The sequence below is a fragment of the Nuphar pumila genome, chromosome 7 (assembly GCF_984573655.1).
Source record: "Nuphar pumila chromosome 7, dmNupPumi1.hap1.1, whole genome shotgun sequence".
NCBI lineage: Eukaryota > Viridiplantae > Streptophyta > Magnoliopsida > Nymphaeales > Nymphaeaceae > Nuphar > Nuphar pumila.
The window spans coordinates 103,608,006-103,615,809 of NC_143255.1; the positions used below are offsets into that span (position 1 = coordinate 103,608,006).

Below are 7,804 nucleotides of genomic sequence, written 5' to 3' on the forward strand. Positions count from 1 at the left end.
AGTTATTTACAACAATACAGGAATGTTTTTATGCCAAACTAAGTATGCTAAAAAAATTTTTGAGCGAGCAAGAATGTTGAATTGTAAGCCCATGAACACACCTATGGTTATTAATAATTAGTATCGAGAAAATGACTCACTTTGAAGATCCTACTTTGTATCGAAGTCTTGTAGAATCCTTGCAGTATCTCAGTATAACAAAACCAGAAATATGCTTCGCCCTAAATTATGTGAGCCAGTTCATGTCTAATACTACTGTTGAAAATTTCCAAGAAGTTAAGTGTATCCTTAGATATGTCAAATGGTCTATTGATCATGGAATGAGATTAATCTCTCAGAGTACGTTAGATCTATATGCTTTTTGTGATGCAGATTGGGCAGGGTGCCCCAATACCAGCCGATCAACCACAGGATACAACACTTTCTTAGGGAGTAACTATATTTCATGGAGTGCTAAAAACAAAGCATCGTGGCTAAATCCAGTGTTGAGGTTGAATATCGGGCCAGTTGCTGAACTTACATGGCTTCTGTGTATATTGAAGGAGATTGGCGTTCCAGTTTTAAAATCACCCATCTTACATTGTGATAATATCAGTGCCCTAAATTAACCCAGTTTTTCAAAAACAGATCAAAGTATATTTAGATCGAATTTCACTATGTTAGAGAAATGGTAGCTCAAGGCAGCTTAATCACATGAAAAACAGATTGGTGTCATTCTTACTAAACCGTTGGGCAATACTCACTTTCATGCTTTGAGAAGCAAACTGGGTCAATGTAGTCGCCTCAATTTGAGGGAGAGTAATAACAAATCTACTTACCATATAGGAAATGATGGTACGTCATTTGCAGAAGATCATGATAACGTTGAAGATCACTCAAATGCAGGAGATAAAAGTGGGTCAGATCACACTGCCTACAATGCAAAAACAGCAAATGAGGGAAATGCAGTTACGTCTGCTAAAATTATGGAACTCATCGAAGTGTAATCTGATCCTTTATGATTGGCATCTTTTTCAAAAATTGTTGGCGCCACTTGTGTATGTATGTCTGCTTTCTGTTTTGGAATAATATAGAGAGAATGAGAGAGAGTTTACCCTCGTGGATGTAGGATTTATCTCATAAATCCGAACCACGTAAATCTTGTCTACTTTTCATCTTTTGCTTTTAAAAGCAGCCACTTTCCCTGGTGGGCAGACGGAGTATTTCTCGAGTTTTGCATTGCAGACACTGAAACAGGGCCTCAGTGAGTCTTGCACCTCTAAGTGATAACCATCATCCGAATCATAACAGTGGTTTGTATCCGTTAATCCGAACAAAAACAAAAGGTTCATTAGTTTCTGTATCAAGGTTGTGTGTGTGTATTAATTTACAAATGAAACAGTCATCAGTTTCTGTAAGGGCTTTGGGTGTCGGTGTCCCCACCCGCAGATTACCCGCTTCTGAGGGAAACTTTGTCATAAAAAAGAAGAAGAGCTTTGTTCATCAATGCTTACTAAGGTTCTGAATTGAAGGTTGTAAAACATCTGTAGATATCTTTGCTTCTCTCGCTTGCTTTCACTGTTGAGTTGCCTCCAAAAGTTGTAGATTGAGCCCATGTCGACAACCTTGCTTGCATAAATCTTCCATGTATAACTGCTAACAAGAAAATGGTCCATCAACCTATATGGAAACTGAGGCATGGTGCTCCTACTTGAGCTCGAGAAACCAAGAACTCTCCGAGTTCCGGGAGCTCACCTGCATGACCACTTTTTGCAGCTTGGTTTTTGAAAACTATTCAGATTCAAAGATAGATTTTTACTCTTTGTGTGAATGGTAAATAAATCACTATGTATAGAACTTTCCTCATAGGAATTTATTTCTGGGCATGGCACCACTAATGAAATTCCAAATATGCATGTGTTCACTGCTAAGTATTTAACCAATATACCGAAAGTTCCCTAAGGTGATTAAGGTATGTAAAGTCAAGTCCTTAAACCACCAGGATCTTGAGAAACTACCAACTTACAATGGCTTTCACTTTGCCCTTAACTCTAGTAGTCTTTTCCATCTTTGGTGTCTCTCACTTTTCCTAAGTCACCCTTTTGGGAATTGAAATAGTTGCTCTGATACTAAATGTTATAGGTGTTTAACCAACTACAAGTTCTAAGGTGATTAAGGCACAGGTAATCAAGTCCTTAAACCACCAGAATCTTAACAGCACACGCTGCATGAGTGTGCGTCTGCATGCAGCATACATCCGTGATATGAATAATGGGTGGTGTGGATAATGGGTTGGTTGCATGGCTCAATGCAGCTCAACATAGCTCCTGCTGCCATAACTCAAAAAATATAGTCAATGAGCCCATACCCAGACGACTTGGCCCAGTTTGACAGTGATCCAGTGGCAAAATTGCATAGACTCAACAATATGGGACATTTTATGGGGCACAACCAGCACTGAGCAAAGTAATGCGGACTTGACTTGAGCATGCTGCAAGTGCATATCAGATGCTAAGCATCAGCCTCATGAGGCCAAGCTGAACCAGAATTTTGTTTTTGCTTTTAATCATAATTAATAATTACCATTCATATATTCTTTGGAGTCCTGCAGTAGAGAATCTTGTCCAGTATTGGCTGTCATGATTGCATTTCTCAAAGAAATCAGCAATTTTGGCGGTAGACTCATCTCCATCGTTTGGTTCAATATGAAAACCTGAAACTCCATCTACAATGATCTTAGCTGGTCCACCTTGGTTCGTTGCAAATGTGTGTAGTCCACAAGTCATTGCTTCAATGACCGTTAGGCCAAACGCTTCGTATAGTTCTGGCCGGTGAAAAAAAATGGTGAAATGAGTAAATATACGGCAATAAATCATAAGTGATATCTAAAATTATGAGAATTTTTATCTGGACCTCAACAAATATTTGGGATCTATTATTCAAAAATATGAAGAAATTGATGAAGATGTAAATCATAGGATAAAGGTTGGTGGATGAAATAGAAAAATGCAACTGGAGTGTTGTACGATCGTAGAATGTCATTGCAGTTGAAGGAAAAGTTTTATAAGACGACAATTTCATGTCAGGTTCTCAAAATTTCTTAGAATGTGCTTGTAATGATGGAATTTGTAGTATTCATGGCCAAAATATCATATGTAAACTGACATGCAAAATGATATTTGGCATCGACACTATATATATATATAGTTAGACAATAAAAACTAACCGGTTTTACCCCCTTATCAAATACTTTTTTTGCACATTTTACCCTCATTAAGCTCTCTCTGTTTATATATACATAAGGTTAATATTGGGTTTTGTTAGAGTAAAATAATGAATTTTAAAAACAAAAAACTCAAACTTAAGAACTAAGCTTTTAGTTAACCATAAAACAAATAAGGTATGCATTTTAATTACCAAATATTTTGTAGGTACCAAAGGCACCGATTTTTTTGTGGTAAAATATGATTGGATCCTTTTGAGGCACGTCGGTCAACATCTCAGCCTACTGATGGACGTGGCAGACTCAGTGGGACACGCAAGCAGAACTTTACTAAAAAGAATTCGACTAAGAATAGCCCTTGATCTTTAATATCTGACGGCTTTAAGCAGGGGCTGCGCATCCGAAGGAAAGAACGCGAAAAGTATTCCAAGCCCACCGATTTTGCCAAGTGGCACTATTACATCCGTCAGAAGCTCGTACCGGAACTCTTAGGGTTTCCGCGAGCGAATCTATTTAAGAAGTCGTCCGTCCCAGTCTCTCCTACTTCTCTCTTTCCTTCTCTTAGGGTTTAGGGTTTTTGAGGCGGGTCGATGCTTTTCTAAAGCTTCTCTCCTTCATCCTTTGCTACCATAGGGTTCGTTGGATCTGATTTTCTAGGGTTTCATTCTCTCGGTGTGGGGGCTTTCTCCCCTCTCTTGTCTCCTAACGGTCCCATCATTCTGGTCTCTTTTCCGCAATCTAGGGTTTCTGGGCGTGGGTTGCTTTAGATTTCGTTCTTTCATTCTTTCTTCGTGAAGATGGGTTTTATTGGGTGCGTCGAATACTGATTACGGGCCTTCGTCGATCTCGGTGGATGCTGCGTATGAGGCGACGCCAGAGTCACTTTTCCGGTTGGAACCCCAATTTTTCTTCTCTCCCTTTTGTGAGCACGAAATCGTTTACGGAAGAAAGATCTTCTAGCTCCTTTTTTTAAATATATTTTTTGAATCGTTCGGCGCTTTGATTGTGAATCCGACGGTGTAGATGACGATTATTTCCACCAGATGATCGACTGAGATTATATTGAGCTTTTTTTTTGTCTCTCTCCTTGAGGGGGTAACCAAGCCAGATTTCTGATCCATCATCGTCAATCAGATCGGCTTTGTTTTTCTAAATCTTCCTTTTCCTTTCTTTTTTTGTAATTTTGTTTTGTTGTTGGGATTATTGCGGTAAAAAAGATGACTTGGGTGTGTGGTTGGAAATGATGAGACTTTCCCCAAATGATCGACAATGATTCAAACAGTGCTATCACGTCTCCTTCGGGAGATATAAGCCAGGTCTCTGATCCACCTCCAACCCATAACAGTCTGTTTTTTAGCTTTTTTTTTTCTCTTCGCCGTCACTTTTATTCTGTTTTTGGTGTAGTCTTCGTGTCTTTTTATTGTAGTTTTAGTTTTTTTTTTCAAAATTGATGAGTTTTTTTTTTAAGGTATCGTAGAATTAGAATTTTGGTAGACTTGTCGGCCAACCTAAGGATGGTTGACGGGGATTTTAAAGAAAACTTGATAATATATTTACACTGGCCTTAAGATAGAGCAAATTTTCTATGACACAAGAGGCCATCGATTTTCTGTGATACTGGAGCTTGATGCCTAAACATTCAGCTCACCTAATCAGTTAAGATATCTTGATTTTTTTCTGTCTTTAAGAAATTTTGTTTTACGTGAACTTATATTTTGGTTCTCTGTTTGTCACTCTCACTTTCTTGTGGTAAATCTATGCAGATCCACTGATCACTCTTGTACTTTTGAAACTCTTATACTCTCTGACGTCATGAAATTTCTTTCCACTCTTAAGGGTAGTAGCTTAACTTGCTCGTGAGTTAGTAGTGAGTATGCCAAAATGCATGGGTTTCTTGCCCCTCTAGTTGATGATAAACTGACTAAAAAGGCTTGTGGTGTTTGAGTCTCTAGCTTCGCTATTCATTGTGTGTGAGAGTTATGTTGAACTTTATATCAGAGAAGGCCTTGAAGAGTTTCTCTTAAAATGATTGACTCGATGTGGGTTCTTAAGAAGAAAACTGAATATATTTGAAAGAAACAAAGTTACTCGGTCTGACCTACGTATGAGAAGATATAAGAGGTGGGTCTTGTGAATTTCTTCACACAAAGTTGAGGCACCAACTAGAATTATAGGTAGGTGTATAAGGATTGTGTACCGGTTTGGCGAAATCTTAGATAAAATTCATTTGCTCTTGAACAAACTCAGGATAAAGTGGTTCGGTCGGACAATCAAAAACACAATGTGAAGGGTTATTACATAATTCACATACTTTACTCATTTGATTTATTGAAGTTGGATTAGATAGCAGTTGATCTATTTTTTTAGCCGACTGGTCCAGTTTGATTTGCAATTCTTAATTGAACCCAACTTAAAAAATCATTCTTTTTTTAGGATCATTAGGAACAAAGGTGGTCCTATCAAATCTTGAAGATAAGGCATAGAGTTTTCACTCAATGTTTCGAATATGACCCATGTTTCATTATCACTCTTAAACATGAATGTGTTTTCACACAAAGAATCAATCATTTACTTATCTTTTTTTCAGTTAGGTCATTGTACAAGTATTGCACTAGTTGCTAACAGGGCACTTGGTGTTGGAGACATTTTTGGAGAAGACCTTTTATAATCTCTCAAGTTTCATGAAACTGTTCTTCCTCAATTTGCATAAAACTAGTGATAACCTTATGAAATTGATTCGTCTTACTAATTGAGAAATATTTTTTTAATTTTTTTTTGCATTCGGTCCCAAGTCCTATCAAATCTTGAAGATAAGGCATAGAGTTTTCACTCAATGTTTCGAATATAGCCCATGTTTCATCATCACTCTTAAACATGAACGTGTTTTCACACAAAGAATCAACCATTTACTTATCTTTTTTCAGTTAGGTCATCATACAAGTATTGCACCAGTTGCTAACGGGGCGCTTGGTGTTGGAGACATTTTTGAAGAAGACCTTTTATCATCTCTCAAGTTTCATGAAACTGTTCTCCCTCAATTTGCATAAAACTAGTGATAACCTTATGAAATTGGTTCGTTTTACTAATTGAGAAATATTTTTTCAATTTTTTTCTACATTCGGTCCCAAGTCCTATCAAATCTTGAAGATAAGGCATAGAGTTTTCACTCAATGTTTCGAATATGGCTCATGTTTCATCATCACTCTTAAATATGAACATGTTTTCACACAAAGAATCAACCATTTACTTATCTTTTTTCAGTTAGGTCATCGTACAAGTATTGCACCAGTTGCTAACAGGGCACTTGGTGTTGGAGACATTTTTGGAGAAGACCTTTTATCATCTCTCAAGTTTCACGAAACTGTTCTCCCTCAATTTGCATAAAACTAGTGATAACCTTATGAAATTGGTTCGTCTTACTAATTGAGAAATATTTTTAAAATTTTTTTTCTACATTCGGTCCCAAGTGATAATATAAACCGTATCCAAAGACTTCAGCCAGTGCTCAACTTTATTTTTAAGGAAAAATGAGAAAAGAGTTAATATCAACGCATCATCTTCAAAATTATTGATCCGCACAGTAGATCAAATCTCTAGAAACTCGTCGAGATGACGGTAGGAATCCTCATTGCTAAGACCGTAGAAAGATGGTAGCATCTGTATGACACTCACCTTGATTTCAAACTAGTTTGCTCTTACATCAGGTCCCGCGATCCAGGAGGCAAGAGTATATTCATTTTGAATGAAACACTTTCTCAGGACACAGATAATTTGTTGATCCTCAGCCATGTGGTCGGATCTATAAGCTCTCCTAATGATGGACTATGGGTCCTTGTTATCATTGCTTACTTTTACAAGTCAAACTGATATTTTGAAAAAGTTTTTGAAAATAACTAGCATCCATTTTAAAATGTAGGAAAATTCTGAAGAATGAGACTCGCCTGTCGGTACGAGGTTCAACCGTTTCTGATGCCATAACCATGGGTAATCGAACCAATGATCAATCATGTGCTTTGCATTGTTCAACTGTCTAAATTGTTATTCTATTCCTAAATGCACGAAGAAGCAGACATGCGCTATGAACTTTGAAAAATGCAGATTGAAAACATGATGTATGCTTCAATATTTGAAAATATCAGAGAAAAGGAGATAATTGGAAATTCATTTTTCAAACTTGGAAAATATTTTTGAAGAAAAGAAAACTTGGGAAATCGTGAATTAAACTTAGGAGATTGACAATTTCTTGAAAACTGGAGATTTTGAGAAAATTGATTTTTGAGGAAAAGGACTCAGAAGATTATGCTCACTAACCTATATGATAAATGAAATGCAGTTTTATAGTCATATTTTGGAAAAAGATTTGAAAAAATCATTGAAAATCATACTTTGTTTCAGAAAATTATTTTGTAAAAAGAGGTTTTTGTGCCTTATATAGAATTTGAATGAAATAGATTCACCATATATCCCTAACTATGACCACGAATATATATTGAATATATCTCATTAAATCCTAAAAGGAAAAATACTTAGAAAAGCTTGTGAAAATATGCAATGATCTCTGAAAATAGCCTAAGAGAGTAGGCTGTTTGTAACTTAAAAGAA

General features: G+C 36.7%; 2 non-coding genes across 2 annotated transcripts; both read left to right on the forward strand.

Moving 5' to 3' along the window:
• Positions 1-4,219: 4,219 nt before the first annotated feature.
• On the forward strand, positions 4,220-4,323 carry LOC149832713 (small nucleolar RNA Z103). Its single transcript, XR_016433521.1, has one exon. It is a non-coding gene; the product is annotated as a small nucleolar RNA Z103 (small nucleolar RNA).
• Positions 4,324-4,436: 113 nt separating this feature from the next.
• On the forward strand, positions 4,437-4,531 carry LOC149832714 (small nucleolar RNA Z103). The gene has a single exon (XR_016433523.1). It is a non-coding gene; the product is annotated as a small nucleolar RNA Z103 (small nucleolar RNA).
• Positions 4,532-7,804: the final 3,273 nt, after the last annotated feature.